This window comes from Pelodiscus sinensis, chromosome 4 (assembly GCF_049634645.1).
Source record: "Pelodiscus sinensis isolate JC-2024 chromosome 4, ASM4963464v1, whole genome shotgun sequence".
Lineage (NCBI taxonomy): Eukaryota > Metazoa > Chordata > Testudines > Trionychidae > Pelodiscus > Pelodiscus sinensis.
Genome location: NC_134714.1, coordinates 79,294,763 through 79,318,745, shown reverse-complemented (window position 1 = coordinate 79,318,745; position 23,983 = coordinate 79,294,763). Strand labels below are relative to the sequence as shown.

Here is a 23,983-nt window from a genome sequence, read left to right as displayed (position 1 = left end):
TTTCCGGAAAAGCACTGATGATTTTACATTAGATCGTCAGTGCTTTTTGGAAATTCAAGCGGCCAGTGTAGACAGCTGGCAAGTTTTTCTGGAAAAGCGGCTGATTTTCCGGAATAACTTGCCAGTGTAGACACAGCCCTTGAGAGCATCACCGAGCTGGGAAGGTGTTGTTGGACTTGTTGTATCATTGTTTGAAACTGCTTTTTTGGCTTTCCTGGGGTTTGCTGTTGGTGAGGTCTACATCATAATCTCATTTTCCTATAAAGTGCTTGCCACGGCAGCCTGGAAGTGTCTCCATTACCAGCTTGTGGTCCCTTACTCCATAGTTATGTACCTTTAAGCAGATTGCTTGTGGTACCAGACATCTGTGAGTCTATGAGGTTGTCTTTCAGATCTCTGTCTTCCCAATTCCTTCTAATCATAGCCGAAATCCCTATGGTATGGGACAACCATCCATTCTGAAGATTGTTTTTCCACCAAAAGTCCTCTGCATATGTGTGTTGAATCCTTTTGACTTTACAATAGTTTGCATCATCAAACGTCAAGACACTACAATCTTGGCCATGTGTCCTAGACATCGTACTGATGTTCATTTCCGGGGAAACTGTACTCCATTTAGCAGTACGGGGCAGTAGATGCTACTCTTGGCATGGTAGATTATATCATCATATTAAAAGCTGACTATGCTAGTATTTGCTGAATTTTTCAACCTCATCCTCAAATTAAGAGGTTGGCTAACATCTTAAAATTATTGATTGTGAATCAAGGGGGGCAATTTGTTGGCATGCCTCAAAATCAGTATACTAGTTTCTTTTTTTTCCCTTTCTCACAAAGTTAGGTATAGGGTGTCTGTCAAGCTAGTATAAAGACACCCTTTGTCCATATCTTATTGCTGTAAAACATGGTAAAAATAAGCTCTTTTTTTTTTTTTTTTAAAGAAATGACATTGTATAAGCAGGTCATAAATCACACATATAGACAAAACAACAAGCAGAGAACATATTTAAAGTACATTTTCCACATTAAATCAATATAGTGTGAAATCAATGTATAATTGCACACATGTTAAAGGAGAGTAATTACTCTGACTTTTTCAAGATATTCCTGAAGGCAATTTGACATGCTATACAAAAACATCCATAATTCTCAAAGTTAACACTGTGCAATTCTGCATCCCACCGTAAAATTCCTAGATTTTAAGTCTCCTCCCAGTCCAGTATCATTCATGGCCTTGCAGAGCATTTAAATCCTGTAGGATTTCTGAGTTCCCCAGTTATCCCCTTGTCTGGCATGTCTCACATTCTTGTATAGTTTCTATGGTTCATTTCCTTCCCTTATCCCAGTATCTCTGTGATTTTGAATCCTGCCCCCACCCATGAAAGGATTTGTACTCAGTTATCTTTGGATACTTAAATAGAAAAATAATGGAATACAGAAATAAACATTTCTGTAGTATGTTAATAGAAGAATTTCTCCAGCTCTGGATTTGTTCTGAGGCTTCAGTAGCTCTTTAATAATTTGAGCATGAGAAAATAAAGCTCTGTAGAAATTCCAATACTAATCTCCTTCACCATGATTATTTTGCTGCCTTAAAGAGGCTCTTCCTCACTTCCCAGAATAATACCACACAATGTTAGTGAAGTAGCAGCAGGGTTCCACTTCAAAACAAATCTACATTTGCAAGGCCTTTTGGTGTTCATATGAATTTACATGCTGAAATCTGAATGCGCGGCTGACGAAGTCTGGGAGTTCAGTGATTAATCCAAATGGTGAGATTGTTCCATTCACCCCCACAAAACATAGTCTGCATCTTCAGTTTCTTATGAGGCTTCAAACCAGATGTCTTTTCATTTCCCCCACATAGTTAAAGTAGGAACCGTATTGTCAAAAGAGCCACTGCCTGTCAATTCCATAGCATCAGGTGAAATGGGATAAAGTATAGCTGGTCCCTTGTCAATAGGGCTGCTGACTGGACAGTGGGAAGCAGAGCAGGGCAGGGCGTGGGCAAAGAGGGCAGTTGTCCCAGAGCCCAGTGATTTAAAAATGCCTGGGTCTTCAGGCCACCACCTCTGCTACAGCAGCAGCTCTTTAAATTGCCACTGGAGCCCAGCATTGCATGGTCCCAGTGGTGCTGGGGGCTGGATGACGGAGGCTAGCCCTCCAGCCCTGCCCCTTCTGCCTGAAGCCTGTTGCCTGTTTCTTGTTTCCAGCCACTGAATTGTACATTAAAAAGACAGTTGCAATACACAATGTTATTTCTTAATTTTTTTTAGTTTTCCACATAGGAGAATGTTGTAGGTGCTGCACCTATAGCATGCAGCCACAAATAGGAGATCTGGGCCATACATGATTGTGAAGAGGAGGGGAGGTGTCCATAACACCATTTGCCTATTATTATGTAGTCCACATTATCAAACAGGTTTAAGAATCTTATATTCATACCTTACTCTTAGTTCTTCTTAAAAAAAAATCAAAATTTGTCCTCCCTGAACACCCTTCCACTCTGACAATAGTATCCTTATTCCTTGTCGTCTTCACTCCAGTATACTGCAGCTAAATATCCCCTCTGCTTAACTCCTTTTGCATTAAATTGAGATGACTCATTTTTATACATGTATACATTTAGTCCTGACTACAGCTTGTTTCTCACCAAACAATTAGTATTGCAAATTGTAAAGTATGCAAAACCACTATACCAGTGCCTGCTCTATAGAGACCATGACTCAGAGATGGAAGAGAATTGCTCAAGGTTCTGTTGTCATTCTTTGTCTTTATTTCTGCTTAGAGTCATGACGGCAGGAGGTTAAGCAGCTGATGTTTCATCATGTGCTGAGATGTTGCCTGTAATGCACTCCCTTCCTGATATGCATGTATTATTTTAGCCTGACAAAATAAAATAAATGGTAAAGTTCAAAATTAAGAAAGAACAGGAGAAGTGGAGGAAAAACAGCAATAAATAAGGACATAAATTGGAAAGGTCAAAAAAATTTACTCTGCTCATTTAAAAAAAAAGCAGCTACATCTGTCAATTTTCAAACACATTGCAGAAAGTATTATCAGGTAGGAAAAGTATATGTTCCATGAACAGTCTTGTCTTTGGGCCAGAAATCCTAGTGTGAGATATTTCAGTCCTAAGAGTATAGAGGCTGAAGTGCACAGCAGTACCCAGAAAAGATGTTGTAATAAAGGTCTCCCCAGACTGTTTTTGATAGTTGTTCTGGTGGGGATGAAAGACCCTCACAGGACTTCTCAAATAAGTAAAGAGAATGATGGACATATGCTGGGCATAATTTTCTCTTGTAATATAAAGAGATTTGAATGAACAAAGTTGCATTAAATAATGACGAGCATGTAGATATTCAACCAATTCATCCTAAGTCATTGTAATACAGGAAATCTTAAGTATGAAAGATGGTTTGACAGAAAATCATGGTTTAGAAAGGAATATTCTGAACTATATTTTGCTACAAATCATTAACCCCTTTTAGCATCTAGAATTTCTTGTTCGCCTGAACTTCATGTTTGAATGGGATAATGCATGGATGAAAAATAATTCATTTATTTAGTAGCTTAAATTTCAATGTCTTAGGGCCAGATCATGTAGGTAGAAGCCATGGGGAGGAATGTAAGCACTCATAAGAGGTGACACTCCTAAGAGTTCTGCATTCTTTCTGCCTAATGAAGGGGTGCACAATAATATGATGGTGGTTCACCAGGGTTAGGACCTGGCGGGCTGCCACTACCAGCATAGTTGCAGGTAACAGTGATCACAGCTCCTATTGGCTGCAGATTGTTGTTCCCAGCCAATGGGAGCAGCTGGGAGTGGCATGGACTGGGACACCACTTTCCACAACTCCCATTGGCCAGGAACAGCCATATGCAGCCAGTGGGAGCTGTGTTTGCTAGTACTTGCAGCCGTGCTGGCAAATATAGCAGTGGGGGAGTGCCAGGCACTAACTATGGCAGACTGGATCCTGGAGCCTAATGTATATGTTGACCCTCAAATCCATGCATTCCACTATAGGAAGGGGCTGTGTAACCCACACAAGTAGTATGGTTACTGAGCAATGCAAGTGGTACCTAGACCACAACAACAGTTAAGATCAACAGACCTCTACAGCATGGGCTGGGAGCCAGCTGGGTAGAGGTTCCTATACTGTGCTTCAGAGGTCCCAGGCTCAAATCCACCTGGTAGTGGTTACAACTGCATGAAACCATGAGGGAGGCCATCCATCCTGGAGCTTTGGGGAAGTTTGGATTTGGATCAAAACTTTGATCTGAACTTACAACCAGTCTTCTCCTTTGTCATGTGCTGAATGAACTGTAACTCCAGATCCAAACCTCACTACCCCCAATCACCCTGAAATTTGGGTAAAGTTCATATCCAGATTGTGACTGGAGCTTGTAGCTTCCCCAAACTCTGTCTCCATGATGTTGTAGAGGTTAGTCTGTCTGTGGTCACTACAGGAGACACTTCGCTCCCTTGTGTGATGTCTTCTGATACATGTTTTGCTGCTTCTTTACATAGATATGAGATGTCATTTAAGTCTACTTTGGGAAGCTTTTTTGCTATTGGTTTAATTCACCTCTCTGCAGAGGGCCAACATAAGGCAGAGGCATTTAGGGCTTAAGTGGAACTAAAAGCTTCATAGGCCTTGAGCTGGCTCCCTAATAGGGATGAATGTCACTGTATATAAATGTAAGACACATTTATTTATTTATTTATTTATTCCATTATCATTTTATTAATTCTTAAGAATCAGGATTTTTTGTTGTTTTTCTTTTATTTGTTTTTACTCTTGTGATACCCTGGGCCAGTGTTTGATTTCTGTATTACTGCACTTCCTTAGAAATCGTCAGTGGAGCAGCATGAGCTTCTCTCTTCCCTGACAAGCTGGGAAACGGCAGGGCCAGCAGGGAACGATACGGCCAGTCACATCTCATACCCATCTCATCTGAAGGCTGTGAGCAAGGGCTCATTTTAATGCTCATGTCAGCTTGACATAAATGTGGATTACTGCATAGCTCTGTGCAAGTGCAAATAAAAACTGGAGCCCTGCTGAAACTGTAGAATCCTCATCCTTAGAGTTGTGTGCAGTGGAAAAGTTAATGGTATTATTTTTTGCCTGAATTTATTTATGGGGAGGTGTAATATGGTGGAAGAAGAAGATCTGGAAAAGGGGAAATGGAAGAAGCAAGTAGGTTTGCCTCCTGAAATCAGCATAGCAGCTCAAGAATACCTTTTCTTTCTATCACTAAAGACTTCTCATCCAGACAAATATTATGTCATCTTGCGGCAGCTACTAGCAGGTATGTTTGCCAGAAAGACAAGATTATCAGATTAATTGTCACCTGACTGATACCCTTTCAATTGCATCACAGGATTCTGCCAAACATATGAGCTGAGGAGGATAATGTGTGAGAGGCCCTGTTTAACAACCTAGTACAATGGCAGAAAGAAACCTGTCTGTCTATATATACAGCAGAACCTCCCTAACTTAAACTTACCATTGAGATGTGAATTGATGAATTTTACAAATAAGTAGGTTTAATAATACTTAGAAAGGGATGCACCTCCTAAATCCTGGACTCTCTGGTCTGGCAATTTCTGTTACTGCACCAGAGAGCCCTGGCACCTGGGAGTGATTATTGGCTGGGAGCCCTGGCCAGGCATGGCAAAAGCAAGGCAGTGGATGAGCCCCGTCCCCAGGGCATGGAAAAAGCAGGGCAGAGGGTGAGTCCCGTTCCTGGGACCTCCTGTGGGATGTGACAGAAGCAGGGCCGATGGCAAGCCCTGTCCCTGGAGAATGCTGGGCAAGCAGGGGAGAAGCAAGGGCATGATGGCTGGGGAACCCCGTCCCCGGAGAGTTCCAGACAGCTGAAGGCAGTGGGGCCAGAGTGAAGCCAGCTGCAGAGAGGGGCAGTGTCCTGGGAGGCCAGTGGCAGAAGACCTCCTCATGGGTCAGGTCCCAAGTGTGTTGGACCAGAGAGGTCCAACCTGTATTTACGTAGTGCCTCACGTATCAAAAAAACTTTGCAACCAACAACTAATTAATCCCCATAACACTGATACGGGCTATGTCAGTAAGCACTTTTATTCCCATTTTACAGATGGGGAAACTGGTTATTTGACTTTCTTAAAGAAGCCTGCACTGATAACACTGAAATTGGGACTATATATCTCAGGTCTCCGGGATCCCAGGCCTCGGCATATACATCTAAGGCATGCTGCCTCTTGAACAGTTCACTAAAATAAGAAAGGCTGTTGTATATCACAACATTCACCTTGATCATTTATTTGAAGAGATGTAGTTAATTTTTAATTATTTACTATCATATTTATAGCAGAATAGTAAATATTCAGGGGTGTATCTTAAATCTTAGTGATATGTAGTTTCACTACAGCTCTGTCTTAGCTATTTAATCTATGCTGAGAAGTAAAGAAAAACTGTCCTGGTGTTCTTGTGTGGGAGAGTTATGGACTCTGTGAATAAGCAATATTCTATTATAGCTCCTTTCATGCGTATGGAATTCTATCAGTAATAACAAAAGCATAGCAGCTGAATTCGTAGACTCTGTTTTATAATATGATTCTTCTAGAGATGATCTGCAAGACCCTCTCTTGCATCCTTTCAGTTAAAATAACCTCACATGATGCACTTTGATATGCAAGTGTTTCCTGGAAGCTGCTGCAAATATTTGATAGGGCAGCTGTTTATAGTTTGCCTGTCTTCCTGCAAGCATATTGTAACACATTCTTGTCTTGCACAGTTGACTTGATACCATCAATGCCATCCCTTCATTCATTTGTTGCACAGTGACTCTAGCCCTCTCCCTTTGGCAGCCCCCTGACCTTTTGGTCTCCTGGAGCAGCATTATCATAAAAATGAAACTATTTGCCTCGTGAAAAGCAAACTGCCAGCCCTCAAACAAGGAGTTTTATGTTGTGTCAGAGACTTGTATTGGTTTTTTGTTTCAGTTATTTCCCAACTAGTTCATGTAATAAACTAAGGTATAAATAAACACATGGAAACTACCAATGGGTATGTGAGCTTTCTATCTGACCACTATGTGTCTATGAAACTGTACGTTCCTTACTCCATCCTACACATCTGAGGTTTAGTATTTTGTTTCTTGGTTTGCTCACTTTTAGGCTTTTAGATCCTTGGAGCATGAACTGATTTTTCTTCTGTGTTTGGAAATTCCCTTTCACACTGTGGATAATAAATACTACAATCTCTAGAATACATAATTAACCACATTTACCAACTGGATACCTAAAGTTAAATACTGGAAATCCTTAAGAGTCTAGGTGGCTGGATTTTTTTAAGATTAAACATTAATTTACACAGGAAAATGTTGAAGATCCAGTCAACTTTGAAAATTTGGGGCTTGAGTGCCTAAACTTACACTTAAAATCCATATTTAGACACAAATAAAAGTGACCTGATTCTCAAATGTGCTGAGCACCTGTGGTTCTTATTGATATGACTGAAAGCTGCAAATGCCCAGCACTTCTGAAAATACATCTTGATAATAAGACTTTTGACGTTAGTCCTGTATGCCATTCGCAAAGGCAAACTAGAGAAATGTGATATAGAGAAAATTGCTATAAGGTGGCTGCATGCCTGGTTAAAAAGCACAGTGCAAGTATAGTTATCAATATTTTGTCAGACTTGTTTGATATTTCTAATAGGGTCCCCCAAGTGTCAGTCCTGTGTCCAATACTAGACAATAATAGAGTGGTGAGTATATCATAAAATTTGCAATAGTTACAAACCTGGTAGGGGCTGCAAGCCAATTAGAGGACAGGATTAGAATTCAAAATGATCCTGATAAATTGGAAAACTGGTCTGAATTCAACAACATGAAATTCAATAAAATTAAGAACAATGTACCTCACTTAATAAAAACAAATGTGCAACTATAAAATACCTGGCTAGATACTGCTGAAAAGGATGTGGGGATTATAGTTGCTCATAAATTGAATATAAGTCTACAAAGTGATGCAGTTGTGAAAAGGGGTAATATCATTCTGGGGTGTATTAGCAGGCATTTTGTATGTAACACTCAGGAAATATTAGTCCTGCTCCATTCAGCACTGGTGAGGCCTCAGCTGGAACATTATGTCCAATTCTTGGAGCCATTCTTCAGGAAAAATATGGACAAATTGCAGAGAGGCCAGAGGAAACCAACAAAAATGATCAAAGGTTTAGAAAACTTGACTTCTGAGGAAAGTTTAACGATAAACTGGGCATGTTTAGTCCTGATAAAAGAATACTCAGTGGGGGCCTGATTACAAACTTTAAATATGTTAAGGACTATTATAAAAAGGACCTCTTCTTTCAAATGTTATGTTCAATGCTATATTTCTTGGTCAAAGTTGGACGTCCAAGCTCTCCACCAGTGAACAGCATCACTGGTTAGATTGTGCATATCTCCAATGAGCCAGTGAATTTTCGTGTTGGGCATTCGCAACAAAGTGGTGCATAGTTTGCAGACTGCCACAATCACGAAGTGCAGATGGCAACAAATTCCATTTATGCAGTAGACAACTGACCCTGCCCTGACCAATCCTAAACCAGTTTAGGACATACCACAGTCTCCGGGGAAGATCAAAGCCTTTCTGCTCAGTGGTGGGAATAAAAAGGACTGTGATCAGTTGTTCTCTGTGCTAGCTGAAGATAGGACAGAAGTAGTGGATTTAAACTGCAGCAATGGTGATTTAGGTTACATAATAGTATCAACTTATTGACTCTAAGGATACTTAAGCCCTGAAATAGGCTTCTGAGAGAGGTGGTGGAATCCCCAGCATTGGTAGTTTTAAGAACAGGTTGCACAAACACTTGTCGGAAATGGTCAAGGTTCACTTGGTCATGCCATAAAGCAGGGTGCTAAACCTGATGATGTCTTGAAATTCCTTCCCTCCCTACATTTCTTTGATTCTATAAAAAGCAGGCCAATTTTATTAAGATGATGAAGAATAGATGTAAGTGCCTAAGTGTAGGCACCCAGGTTTGCAAAGGTTGCCCTTTAATAATAAGTTGTTGGTTTCTAAAAATGTCCATTTTCCAGCCCCTAAAATTTCTGCAGAATTTCATTCAATAATTATGACGAGTTGGGGAGTTGGAAGCAGCTTATGTTCTATTAGGCAGGCTATTTAATTAATATGTTCACAGCTGGGATAGGAGAATGTGGGTCATGTCTCCATTAGAACACACCTAATCAAATAGTTGAGATAAAAGGGTCCCTTTTTTATAACATGTTCACTTTCTTGATGTTCATCTGACAGTTTGTTGGGCTAGAGTTAAAGAATATGGTGCAGGTCAGCCTATGCACTGTGGTGATGTTTTTCCCATTGAAGCCAAGCATAGTCAAAGCAACAGGAGTCAGTTTTAATGAGACTGATGCTGCCTGGGACAGATATGGGCCATAAATTAACAGCAGAGATAAAAAGAGACATAAAGGGATCCATAGAGGAAATAAAGCACACTTGGCTGACAAAATAAGGTAGCCTCCTACTGAGGGCAATCACAGGCTTTCCAAATGAAAAGGCCGAGGCAGTAGAGCTGTTGTCACCAAGATTGGATTTTTGAATGTGAATTATAGTATATTTATTGGGTCACGGGGAGGCAGAGTGAGGGGATTTTCTGGGTTTTTGGTGTGATATCTCCCATCCATGCCAATAGTTGGGATTGCATCAAGGTGTAAATCACCTCATTGTGATGACGAGCACAGAGCATAAAGGAATACATGCTTTGGAAGGGCCTGCATTTTGAATCCTGACTGGAAAACTCTAATGTGGATTCCTGGAGGTTAGTAATTAAAACTAAGCATTTTGAATGCAACACCACTCAGGAGAACTGGGCTCCCCTCTCTCAGTGGGCTGGCACTTTGTTGTACTGCTCCCTTTCACCTTTCATGTGCTCTCTTTCATCATGAACATTTGTAAAGAACAGGCTCTGCAGACATGTTGCAAAACAAATAGGTAATTGAAAGCTCCCGGTGCCCTTTGGTGCCTTAATCTTTGATTATTCTAATGTTGGTAATCATAGTTTTTCATTATCCACAGAAGCAGCTTTTATGATGAGAGAAAATTAAATTGTGTGCTGGGATGCTTGCCATTGGAGTTGTTAGCCTCGAGTTTCTATCACCTACTTGTATTTGTCCTTTCCTGGGAATAGTGACGATATTTATTTTAGGGACGTATTTTTGCTAAAAGAAAAATATGAATCATTTGGCATTGCTCGTGTTTTTGAGCTCATTTTTGGGCCTGATTAGAACAATATCAACAAGACAAACAAAATCTATTCTTATTCATTTTCCTCGTATCCTAATTTTGAAAAAGGTTTGGTAGGTTAGTAGCTATCGCCATCGCATTTGCGTGCCTTACAATTTATCCTCACAGCACCCCCCTGAGTCATGGAAATGTTGTTTTCCACATTGTAGAAATGAATAACTAAGGCAAAATAAGATTAAGGGACAGATTTCAAAAGTGCTTAGCACCCACAAATTGGCCTGACATTGAAAAGGGCTCAACACCTCCATATCCTTTTGGTGGACCTGCTGCATTGTTAGTTCTTTTGCCAATCTGGTGACTTGCATAGGTGCTGAGCTGTAAAATCCTGGTCCTATGAAAGTCAATTGTAGTTTTGCCATTGGCTTAATAGAGCTACATTTCATCTAGGAATGATAACCGAGGCTCAGTGAAACCAAATGATATATCCAAAGTCACACAAATAGGCTGCAACAGAACTGAAAATTAGATTCTTAAAAGTCATGATAATTACAAATAATAAAAATTTAAGGTTTTTTTCTTTCTTGTTGCCGAAACTTTAGAATATATTTGGGTTATTTTCAAGTTTTTTGCACAACCATGGGGCTCAAAACTTGCTTTTCTTCTGAAGTAAAATGAAATAAAATAACTACAGGACCTGGAGCTTTAAGACAAACACACATATAATGAGATACGTGATAATAGCATGGTAACTGGAAATACTTATTTAGTAATTTGTGACTGGTGATTTTATTTTTAAAAATCTGCTTTTTACAAGAAAGGTCTGTATGTATCAGAATGTTACATATCATGGATACTATGATTGAAACAAATTGGATATGTTAATTATATATGTTGTAAAGTGTATCTGTGTACATGTGTGCACACGTGTATGTGCACACAAATCTTTTTTGAACAAATTGTTGGACAGTATGACAGAATATCAATAATAGAATGAGACAGTTTCACAGAGCTTTGATAGCAAAAAAGGAGTCACCAAAGACAATCAAACCTTCAAACCTTTAAGTTTCATTCTGCTGTTCTGCAAAATTTATGTGACATGGTCCCTCCTGGTTATTACCACAGATACAAAAGGAAACCAATGATCTTTTTAAAGACTGCAGCCCCCTCTTCCCCCCCCCCCCATCCCTAGAAGTCATTAATTTATTTATTCCATTCTCTTGCTCACTGAATTGATAGTTATCTCAAGGGAGATAACTCCAGCCTTGACTTTGTTGTGCTATGGATCAAATAAATTGTATGTTTCCAAGATCCCCTTTGACTAGGCAAGAGCCATGAGCATGGCATTCTCTCCCCCTCCCCGACCACTCCCCAGTCTGCTGAACAATTAAAGTTTCATGCTCTAAAAAGAAGCAGAGCTCTCTTCTGGAAGATGTAAATATTGCCAAACTTCTTAAAACATTGCAGGTCATTTCTCTTACATTTTGTTTTAATCCCTGGTTGCCTGATACTGCCTTATATACACAGTAATTGAACATTGAAATCCCAGTTTTAAGAGACTACAGGAGCAAACCAATAATCTAGAATCTCTGTCTTGCAGGGTTTTAGAGACTGTGATAATCTAAAGCTCACCATGGCACTGTGCCATCTGTAAGCAAACACAGCTCTGTCTGTCTTGGAAAGGAACGGGCTGCCTTTTTAGCTTAGTGAATGCATAAATGTCTCTGCTTCTCAGAGTGTGTTAGGTTCTAGGGCCCTGCATAAATGTGCAACACGGCTTTGTTTACTCGCTACCAGTCTCACAATGTGAGTCTTACAAGATGCTTAACAGATGTGGAATAAGTTTAAATGACAGTTTCAGGAATGGAGTGAACATAAATATTTTCCTGACTATTTTTGCAGTGAAACTATATTCAACACCAATTCAGCTATGCCTGCAAATTGCATCTATCCTCAGCCACAGGTAATATTTGTAAAGTGGACAAGCCATGGGTTTCTGCATATCTTAGGGATTACCTATTCTTAGACTTCTTTCAATGTGAAGAAATACCACTACAATTGTTAAAAATGTTAACATTTAAATTGACCTTGAAACTCCGTGTGTGTGTGTGTGTGTGTGTGTGTGTGTGTGTGTGTGTGTGTGTGTGTGTGAGAGAGAGAGAGAGAGAGAGAGAGAGAGAGAGAGAGAGAATCTGTGTATGTCAGCACTCAATTGTCGGAACAAACTGTCTTACAGATGCAAGGTCAGATCTTTAGCTAGTATAAATCAGCTTAGCTTCATTGACGTTAATAGAGCGATGCCGATTTATGCCCACTAAAGACTTGTCCAACAGGGGTGTGTGCGCCCAGGAGTGCACACCACTTGCATCTCTTAGCACAAGGATGGAGGCACCAAGTGACTCTGGACATCAGTAGCACCAGAGGTGATTTTACTCTTATGGCCTGTGAAAACTGATTTCTTCCTATAGCCATTTTGGAAATCCCTTGTGCCAAGTACAGCTACCTGATACAGGGTATTAGGAGAATAATGAGGGAAGTAGGATTTGAACTAGGGAATAGAGACCCTGAAAATACTATGAAGTATTCTCAGAGTTGTTACTTAATTATAATTTTGGTAAGCATTTTCCATGAAATGTCCATTCCTGTATTGATACACTAACCATTACAACTTTCAGAACAGATACGAAAGTTAGGAAAACATTTAACACTCATCTTTCTAACATGACTTAAGTGATAGTTAGTAGTAAATGCTTAATTACACCTTTATGATATAAACTGTTCAGGAGAAATGACTCTGGTTGATTTTCAATGTACTGTAAAAATGTAAATAGATATTGTCCTTAATTTTAATAAGCTCTTTGTCTAAATTCAGTCAAGATAGCTTTGAAAATCTTTGTGCACACAAAAGTTTACATTTATGTTGCTAGTTAGATAATTTAATCAACTGGTGTAGTGATTAATACTTTGAATAATTAATTTAAACAATGTACTGTATATCTGCTGAAGAAGGTAGAGCACAACAGAGGAAGATTTACTTTAAAAACATTCTATTACTAATATTTAATTTTACCTTCATTTAAAAGAATTTCAGTAATAATAACAGAGTTTTGTATCCCCAATCACTCTAAATTATACAGATTTATATGTGAATGGGTTTCACCATCTCTGTCTCACCACAAGCAATAGAGCACGAGGTGGTCTGCCGCTCTCATTTTCCTTCCTTTCCTGCATCTTTCCTCCCTTCAGATGTGTCCAGAGCCCCCTGTACCCCAAACAGAAGAAATCTATATTGGAAATTTTTTACTTTGGTGAAACAACATATTTTAGCAACATTTGTTGTAAAAAATTCTCTGACAAGCTCTAACAACCAAGGTGCTTAATTCACCAATCACTTTTCCCATCAGTTTATAATCATAATTTTTGCTCAGGTTTTCATTGGCCTGCACAGTGTTGACCTTTATTTTTCTCCTTATTAACTGCATTGTATTCACAATATATTATCATAGAAAAACAGCAAGAATATTGTTTACATGGCCAAACAGACAAGAAGTGGAAAAAATAGGTTTAGTGTTGTGGCTGGAATGGGAGAAATATTTGGAAGAATTTTGTTTTAATCCAGGTAAAAAGTTTCCTTGTTATTTTATTTTTCTGATTCAAAAGAAAGATTCCTCCTTTTAAAGCAAAATATATTGATTTCTTAGGTATGATGTGTAATTTTCACATCTGACTTGCCTCTCCTCTGAAAATGGTGACAAGTGGATGAATAGTACCAAACATGGAAGTCATTTTTTGCAGATGTTGTCATTAAGCTTTATTACTATCTAAAAATAATCCATTATGTTATGTTTTCTCCAATTTGGTTTTGTATCTATAGAACTCTTTAAAAATATTATAGTTAATGTTGAAAGTAAATTTCAGTGGAGTCCTGTTAGCAACATAAAATCCTAACCCCATTCTATTTTCTTTACAAAAATAACTTCTGGTTTTTTAGGACACAAAGGGTTAGAATGTCTAGAGATGAAACAATAACACAAGAGTTCTCAAACTGGGAGATACTACATGAATTAAGCCATTAGCCTCTGCTCCAAATCCTTCTTTGCTTCCAACATTTATAATGGTGTTACATATAGTAAAAAAGAGGTTTTTTTATTTATAATGGGGTCACATATAGAGGCTTGCTATATGAAAGGGGTAACTAGTGAAAAAAAATTGAGAATCATTGACCTAATGTATCCAGTCTGTTCCCCTTGAGCATATGTGAAGAAACCTTCCTGTGAGAGTACAATATATATATTTAGGATCTGGAAGAACTATCTTAAGGGGAAAGGATTTTAAAAAAAAATGACTAGTATGGGTAAGCATGATTTTTGGAAGTCATATCAGCTGAAATACGTTTGACGAGAATGTATACCAAAGAGGAAGAATATTATTTAGGTCAATATATATGCATATAGTAATGAGACAAAGTGAATAAATGGGTGAGGGGAGAGGGAGAAACATGGATATCAGGAATAGCTTTCTGACAGTGTAGTCACTTTGGCTTTGGAATGAGGACATTAATAGAATTAATATCAGTTGGGACATTTAAAACTAGACAGGACATAGTGTTAGAAAATGTGCTGTTGAAAACAGCCCTCCTTCAGTTGAATGATGAATAATTATGTAGAAGAAAGAGCTGATCCTGAAATATCCTACATTCTCTTACATGTAAAACATTTCAGGTAAGATAAAAAATGGTGATTAAATGAATCCACTGCTATTAAAGTTACTAAAAGAATTCAGTAATATACAATATTAGGTTCCTAAAGAACAAATTGTGTGTGCGTTTTTGTTTAACATTTGCAGGCAAACAAGCCTAAAACATAATTACACTGCCACCTCCCACACAATATAAAAACCCTAGCACATCCCATGAATAGATAATTTCAGATTTATTTGATTTCTAGCTATTACAATTTGAACCTTGCTCTTCAGTTTGGTATGCAAGTTGTAAAATTGACTTCATACCAATTAATGTTCCTTTCCTGGGCTTTGTCAGCACAGCTAAGACAGTGGTATGTTGTGAATTTGCTGCTCTGTGCTGGAGTTATCACCAGGGAGGAAAGGGAAGATGCAAGCTTGTTGTTTTTTCTCTAGTATTTAATTTTTTTTGTTTCAGTAACCATGAAGAAAATATAAGCAGCAATCGAAAGGGCTGGTTTATATCCATGAGTTAGTCTTGTACGATCACTCCCTGCAACAAACAATGTACTTGTAATGTAAATTTTCTATTTGTTGAGAACAGGTCAGTGAACTCTACTGTACCCTTCTGCCAGGTAGAGCCAGCAGCAGCAAGGGCTGGTTTCAGTAACTAAGGGTTCCTCTCCATCCATCCAACACAGAACTGACTTGACACCCCGCCCAGGAATCTGGGATACTCACACACCACCCCTGGGTGCCTCAGAGGGAGTGCTTCCTCACTTGCAAACCACAGTCTGAGCGTAGAACTTTTAATAAAAAGGCAGGGAAGTAACTTGGCATTAATTTGGGAAAACACCAAAACGTAAATAAACATAAGCCATGAGTAAAAGTCCCACCCCAAGTAGGTTGAGCCACGTCCTTTCCCTCACTGGTTCGTAAGTCTAGCAATCTAAACGGACCCTTCACATGACCAACCCTTCTCTGCACCCCACTCACAGTTGGTGCCCTTAGTGCAGGTCCACAGTTGAGAGGTGCATCCACAGAGTTCACCTCCTGTCCTGGGTGGGAGGAGGTAAAGAGGCACTCACTGCATGGGCCACTCACCATACTCCTGCTCAGGGCTCTCAGACACTTCCCTTCTGGCCACCCGTTGCACCTTTCTGCTGCCCCCTGCTGGCTACTCATCACTTAATTCTGCCACTGCCCTGCTAGCTGTCATTCATCATCCACTGACATCCACTTCTTGGCTGTGTCTTCTGCCCATAAATCTTAGCAAGCAGGATAGAAGAAGCACATGCACGTGTGAATTCTTTTTAGTAATTGTGCCTATTGGCTGTCCTGCAAAAACTACATCCCACACTTTATGAAATACCACACTTAGAAAATGGATCATGAATTCTAAAATAACGTGGATGGTCTTTCCATGGGAAAACAACTGTTTATGAACACCCAAAATCAACAAGTTTTTCAGATGGTGCTTACAACCAAAATATTGATCCATCTCTGGGGTGGCATCTCTTCTTTCCCTTACCAGCCTCTTCACCTCTCCCCTTGGTGGGAAGAGCCTTGGGTAAAATACCACCCATCTGCCACATCTGAGCAGTCAGCCTTCCCCTTAGAAGGGGGTTGGGCTTGTAGTCTTTCCCTGGGGTAGGGAACCCAGCCTCTCCTGGAGCTCCTTACTCCCCTGCTGTCTCTTAGCTTAGTAGCTCTTGGTGTTTCTGGATGTCTCTCTCCTCCCTCTTCTACCCAACAGTGGAGGCTTTAGAAAGTCTCAGGCAGGCCTGAAGTGGAATCAGCTGACCCTAATTGGTCCAAAATAGCTCTGTCCCAGCAGGTCCTAATCTGCCTGAGACAACCCCTTGTCAGCTGCTCCTGCTTGACCTACAGTAACCCACTTCTAATTAACATGGGCGTTGGCAAGAGCTGCCTTTTCCCACTCTATTGCAGCCCTCTGGTTTAACTTTGTCACTCTGGGAGATGCCAGTAAGGCTGACACTGAGTGAACCTTCTGTGCTCTGCTTCCCTACAAAGGTTGTGATCAGAACCCATATTGCAATAATAAAGACATTCTTGCTATTGTATTCTGCAGCGCTGTAGTCTCATTTGGATAATTGGTACTATGATTAACATTAGGGAAAATAAAATTAAAACAAAAATCCATTATAATTAATTTTCATAGAATGTCTTGGAAATCTTACAGGGAATATTATTGGCTGACATCTTTTCTATTTATAAGTAGAATATCACAAACATTAATGCATTTCCCCAACAGAGACTGTGAATGGAAAATTGCTATTGCTAGGGTGTCTCAATGGATTCACTCTCTTAGCGTATGTCACTTGACAATATAAAGATTGATGTCCATATGGGACGAGCTCAGTGCCGAGTCTTGCATCACAGCCAGTGGGGGAGACATCTCCATGTCTTATGTGTTAGAGTTGCTGAGCATGGACAATTTGTTTCTATTTTGAGCCTCATCTGTAAATGTATACAGGACACGAAGCAAGCCTAGTTACAGGACGAAGGGAATTCTGCTCTTAAGTTCATTGATGTTCTACAGTGGTAAAGCCAATAGAGAATTATTCCACATTTATTGATATTTACCCATAACAATTTACAACAGTGGGATGGGAGTGCAGAGTTCTCAGTTCCACACACTTCTTCTTCAATCTTACAAAGTGATGAGCACTTTGGCCCCAACCTGCTAAAATGCACACTTGGGCTACATCTACACTACATGCCTCTTTCAAAAAAGATTGCATTATGTGGACTGAAAAAAATCTATCTGCTTTTTCGAAAAAGAGCATCCAGATGGCTGGACACTTTAAAAAAAAAGGCACCTGGACCCACTTCTGGCAGGGCATGGGGGCAGCATTTACTTCCTGGTGCTACTACATGCCCTTTGCAGACACGCATGCTTAAAGGGACCCCCCTGGACAGCTGTTTCTCTGCTGCTGGCTTGCCTGTCTCTGAGGGACAGCAAAGCTGCTGCAGTGCTTGCTCTGGTTGCCCTACTTTCTGGGACACTGCTGCAATTTGGTTTTTTTGGAGGTTTTTCTGATTTTGAACCCTTCTTCCACGACAGGGTCTGATAATCCAGACTGCACCAGATGCGGTGGAGTCCGGGCTTCCCCACTGCCGAGAATGTATGCCAGGTCCACATAGTATGGACAATAGTTTGGGGCTGCCCCAGAGTGGGAGCTCTCATCTCGGGCCTTTGCATACCCCTGGTGCAATTCTTTAACTTTGGCCCACAATTGGTCCTGGGTGCGGGGGTGGTGCCCTCTCTTGGCTAGTCCCTGGGCCATGCAGCCATAAATTTCCTCATTCCTGTGGCTTGCAAGGATTTCTCCTTGAACCAGAACTCAAGGAGGCTCTTGATTTCTGGCCCTGACCATTCTGGTGCCCGCTGTTTGGAGCCCCTGGGTGGGTCTTCAGAAGTCTCCCTGGAAGGGCCATGGGGGTCTTGGGGCTGTGACATGGCTAGGATGCTATAGGACAGGAAGAGCTGGGTGCTCTGGCTGGCTTCCTGCCACAAATGGCTGGAGTGGTGCCTGTCCCTTTAAAACATGGCTGCAGACAGGAACAATAGAAGCTCAAGGCATGCAGATGGATTGTTCACCAGGGCTTTTCCTTGGTGCCTTTTTTTTCCGAAAAAACTGGCTCCCTGCGTCCACCCACACCTTTTTTCAACAGATCTTTGTCAAAAAGGTGTTCTTACTTGTAAAACTAGGTTTACCACCATTGAAAAAAACTGTCACATTCTTTTGATTTTAATTTCGAAAAAAACGCGGCAGTAGTCTAGACACAGGTAAAGTTTTTTTCAAAAAAAAAAACCCTATAGTGTAGACACAGCTTTGCTTAACTTGACGATCAGTGAAACTGCACACATATACACTTAAAGGTAAGTAACTGATAAAGTGCTTCACTAGATCATGTCCAGAGAACTCACTAACTTGAAAGACTGAGTCTAGTAATAATTTTAGCATCTCAAGTACATCTTTTAATTTAGACTTGTGGGTCAATCATTTTATGTTAAAACAGTGGATGTCAATTCCATTTCATAAAACATACGGGGCTCGTCTACATTGGCCCCTTTTCCGGAAGGGGCATGTTAATTTCAGAGGTCGTAATAGGGAAATCCGCGGGGGATTTAAATATCCCCCGCGGCATTTAAATAAAAATGTCCGCCGCTTTTTTCCGGCTTTTAGAAAAGCTGGAAAAGAGCATCTACACTGGTCCCGATCCTCCGGAAAAAAAGCCCTTTTCCGGAGGATCTTATTCCTACTTCGAAGTAGGGCTTTTTTTCCGGAGGATCGGGGCCAGTGTAGACGCTCTTTTCCGGCTTCTCTAAAAGCCGGAAAAAAGCAGTGGACATTTTTATTTAAATGCTGCGGGGGATATTTAAATCCCCCGTGGATTTCCCTATTACGACCTCTGAAATTAACATGCCCCTTCCGGAAAAGGGGCCAATGTAGACGTAGCCATGATGTTTAGAAATTTTGTTTGTCCTGCTAACCAAACATCTTTTTTGCAAAAATGTTATTGCTGCATCTATTTTCAGATCTAAACCTTTTCAATTTGGGAAGAAGGTTTGTCCTAACGTTAGGCTATGGAGTGTACTGATACATTTCTGCAGAATACTTCAGCTTCAATGAACTAGCATATTTTGGTGCAATTTTGTTTAGATAAATGTGTTTTAACAAGCTGTAGCTTCATGAGTTTATAAAGAAAAGTTAGCCACTTCCTGTGCCAGCTATATTCGGCATCTCAGGAATGAAGGAGTGGGTAAATGAGATGTGTGGCAAAACTGAGTGCTGCTACAACTGATGATATCTTGCAGTTGTAATTTATACCACAGTTGGAATGATCAGCATTGGGAAGCTACGACTGTCTGCATTGTGGGCATCCTGTCACTACAACCAAATATCGCTGGCCACTGTTTATTACCTTAAACATCTTTATTGGCATCCATTTTTCTTACTTGTCAGTTTCCTTTATCTTTATTGGCATTCATTTATCTTACTCATCAGATTCTTACTCGTCAGTTTCACTGTAGTGGGAGGTTTCTGTTTGGGAGTTTCTTCCCTCACTTGGCATTGGAGAAACTATACAAGTGCAATTCTCTTCCTATTAAATATAATTACTTAGAATTAAAAAGATCAGTATGATACTAAAACAATTGCAGTTCAAGGTTCCCTCTAAGCTGCATGGCAGCACAGATAGCCTGACAGCTGCTAATTAGCCCTGCCCTACCAGGGTCTCAGGACTCCACGCACAGAGCTGTGTGGTTGGGGCAGGGGCACGTCTCTCTCAGCAACTGAGAGCTGAGGGAAAAGTGCCCTTATTCCAACCAGTAAGCTCTGTGTGGGGAATTCTGAGTCCCTGTCTGGGTGGGGCTGATTAGCAGCTGTCAGGCTGTTCTATTGTGCAGCTTAGAGGGAACCTTGTTGCAATTGATAGCTAAACAAATATTTATTGTAATTTAATTACTGAGGAAAAACATGTACTTTAGTTGATTAATTTATCTTCTGCCATTTTCTTGACAGGGTATCATTGAACAGATGATAATTTATTCATAATCTGCTAATATTTGCGATTTTCTTACTCTTTGAATTGATCACAACTATTTGATAGCCATGTTCTGTATCAGGACTGAGAATGCTTAGACTAGTGATATGTATTTCTGTAGCTGACTAAATGAGGTCACAAACCTTTTTTGTAACCTGAATCAGGCTATGCCTACTTTCTGATATTTTGGAGACTGCCAAAAAAGGGTTCCTGTGTGAGAATATCTTGGGCATACATGATGATCAGTCAGTTGTAGCTGTGCATCACTGCATGTGAGCTGGAAAGCTCCCATTGAGGTTTGCAGATGATCAGTATATGTCCTGAAGTGATTTGAGCACCTTTTTATAGCTCACTCTTTAACTTCACATACTAGCAAATAGTAACAGTAGTCAGACAGTTAGCCAGGTTTTTTACATTCCAGATATTTTATTTATCTCGGTGTTTTGTAAAAGTCACAGAATGCTACATGTGCATATTTTTGAAAAATACTGTACTAGATCATACAGTGCATCCTACCAAATTGATTCAACAGCTCAATATATCCCTCACCTTACTGTTTGCTTCAAGTTAACTACGCTCTTGTTTCAGGTGCTCACTCGTCATGGCATTATAGTGACAGGTTAAAAGAAAACACTTTAAAAATAAGTATAGTACAAGAATATAAATCAAATCAGAAAACTATAAACCAAACAGGAGTCCAGCAGTTCTTGCCTAATTCATAATCAGATTGTAAGTAGCCCGGCTTTTATCCCCCCAAGAGTTGTCGCTCATCAAGTTGTAAAATCAAGGTGAGACCGAACATTGTGCACTTGATCAGGAAGTCATATTAGCAAACCATTAGTGTTTTAATAACAATATATAATATTATGCCCCATGTAGACATAAAGTTCATAGAAGAAATGTGTGAGATACTATAGAGGAAGAAAGAAATGGGAGAGCACATCTTAAACTGTCTGAACATCAAAAATTGCTTCATAATTTACCAATATTTCTCTTCAGGAATGCTGAAGAAACTGCATCAACACTATTGGCACTTGTAGAAGTTTAAATTGAGATATGACAAACAGTCTTTGGAAATAAAAAAATTTTCAAAGCTTTTTAGCACAGAAAAAGAAACTAAACTAGGCTGTATAGTTATGAGTTATTTACATTATTAACTGTGGTGGACAGAGATTTAGCCATTGATACAAATAAGACCTGTAATTCAATGTTTTCACTTAAAACAAAATTTAAATACAATTGTTAAATAGTTGTATGGATGATCCATGTAACATGTCTCTCAACTATAAGGCTATGAGTTTTGAATTTGAAGTATATATTATTATGATAGCTTATTATATTGCAGTAGGTTCTTGAGGCCCTAATCAGGTCCTTGTATCCCACTGTGCTAAGTGTTGTACAGACATATCCTTGCCACAGAGCTTACAATCTTAGTTTAATGACAGGAAGCAAAGGCTGATGAAAGAAAAAAAACTTGGTGGAAAGAGAGGGAAGGAGTGGGAAGAAGCAATGGTTCTGTGATAAATGGTTTTGTGATAAATGGTAATGGTTCTGTGATAAATAGTGAAAAACCCATGTCTGAATTGACAGTCTGAGGTTAATTGTCAGTCCTAAGCCTCAAGTAACATGAGCAGAACTTCTTTAGTGACTCAGAGGATTTCAGACTCTCCTAGGGTACATCTGTTATTTCATGTATAGTATTCATTCAACTAATCCATTTATAGGGCCCTGTTGTGAGCCTTCCAGTTCCTGTGCAAAGAAAGCATTAAACAGGAAAATAAAACAGAACCCTAACTAGCCCAAACACGGAGCCAAACAGCATTTCAAACAAACAAACAAAAACACTTGGCACAAGGGCAAACTGAATTTTCATTAGGCAAACTGTCTACAAAGAGATCATTTCCCTAGTAAAACAAATCATAAGGAATAAAAGATGCAAAAACAAGGGAAAGTCAAAAATTGACTGAAATGGATAGGCTTAAAACATGCCCTGTAAAAAACACTGTTGGATTCCTGTGTAACTCATAGGGGTGAATTCCCAAAGCAAAGAATTTTGGCTAAGAAAACATTTTCCCCAGCACGATGACAGTGGAACCTAGGAACCAAGTACAGATTACTCTGCTCAATGTAACTGTTAGGTAATTAAATAGGGGTTTTAAAGAAAATACATCAAAATGGTATAGCTATAGGAAAAATAATAAAATTCTACATGTGCTTTCATGGAGGGTCACAATTACAAATTACTATTCAAAAACAACAAATGGTCTGGTAGCACTTTATAGACTAACAAAACATGTAGATGATATCATAAGAGTTCGTGGGCTATGCCCACCAAAGCTCATGATACCATCTACATGTTTTGTTAGTCTATAAAGTGCTACCAGACTGTTTGTTGTTTTTTAATTTTATCCTGTACAGACTAACTTGGCTGCTCCCTGAAGCTTCCAGAATTATTATTTGTTTGTCAGAAAGCTCATCTTCAAAAAAAAAAAAAGGTTAATTTCTATAATTCCAAATATTAAGCAGTGTGATTGTAATGACTTGAATCAAATTTGTTATCTAAACCCTGGTAACAGTTCAGTTTTGGCTGTTAAACTCAGTTTATTGGCATGTGTACACAGTTAATGCCTGATTGTAAAAACACAAACAAATGCATATATCACCTTGTTTTTAAATGAAGTCTTTTATCCCAAAATATTCACCATTCTCCCAGTATTTTACAAATTGGAATTATTTCACTTACCAAAGATAAACAGAATACGACATCTGGTTAATATGTACAATATCATTTCAGTCCTGCATAGACTTTGTACTTAGCAGTGAGTGAAAAACCAATTGTAGTTGCTCTGAAAGTTTTAGGGAGAAAGAAAGTATTACAAAAACTGGATTTGACCAGGCCATGGAAGCTAACATAATCAGTTTTATAAAAAAAGACATTGATTTTTTTTTTAATAACTTGCAGCTGGATGGAACCTGTGTATGTAATATACCTTCCCACTCTACCATTGTGAACTCACATTGAATGGTAATAATAGAGTCATTTAACTAAAAGGAATGAAGGCACAGTAGTGCAAAACTAGCGAGTGAGAGGAGAATCAGGCTTATATCACTACAGTATTTATACAAACCAATACATTTAGATTAGAAAAGAGAAGACTGAGAGGGGACATAATAGTTTTAAGGTACTTAAAAGGGTGTTACAAGAAGAGAGAAAAATTGTTCTCCTTGACCTTTGATGACAGGGCAAGAAGCAATGGGCTTAAATTGCAGCATGGGATGTTTAGGTTGGACATGAGGAAAACTTCCTTTCAGAGTGGTTCAACACTGCTGTAAATTGCCTAAGGAGTTTGTAGAATCTCCACCACTGGACTCTGAAGATAATTAAGGCATCTATCAGGGATCAGGGCCAGCTTTAGGAAGTGTGGGGACCAATTGGAACTGTTCTGGCGGGGCCCCCACCCACCCACCCACCCAGGATTTTTTGTTGAGCAA

General features: G+C 39.5%; 1 protein-coding gene and 1 long non-coding RNA gene across 3 annotated transcripts in view; one reads left to right on the top strand and one right to left on the bottom strand.

Moving 5' to 3' along the window:
* LRRC4C (leucine rich repeat containing 4C) overlaps window positions 1-23,983 on the top strand; it is a 773,256-nt gene that overhangs the window by 303,213 nt on the left and 446,060 nt on the right. The gene's annotated exons all lie outside the window — the stretch shown is intronic.
* Window positions 2,758-23,355, bottom strand: LOC142828993 (uncharacterized). Its single transcript, XR_012903205.1, has 3 exons — window positions 23,235-23,355; window positions 13,412-13,499; window positions 2,758-2,883 (listed from the first exon to the last, which is right to left on the bottom strand). It is a non-coding gene; the product is annotated as an uncharacterized LOC142828993 (long non-coding RNA).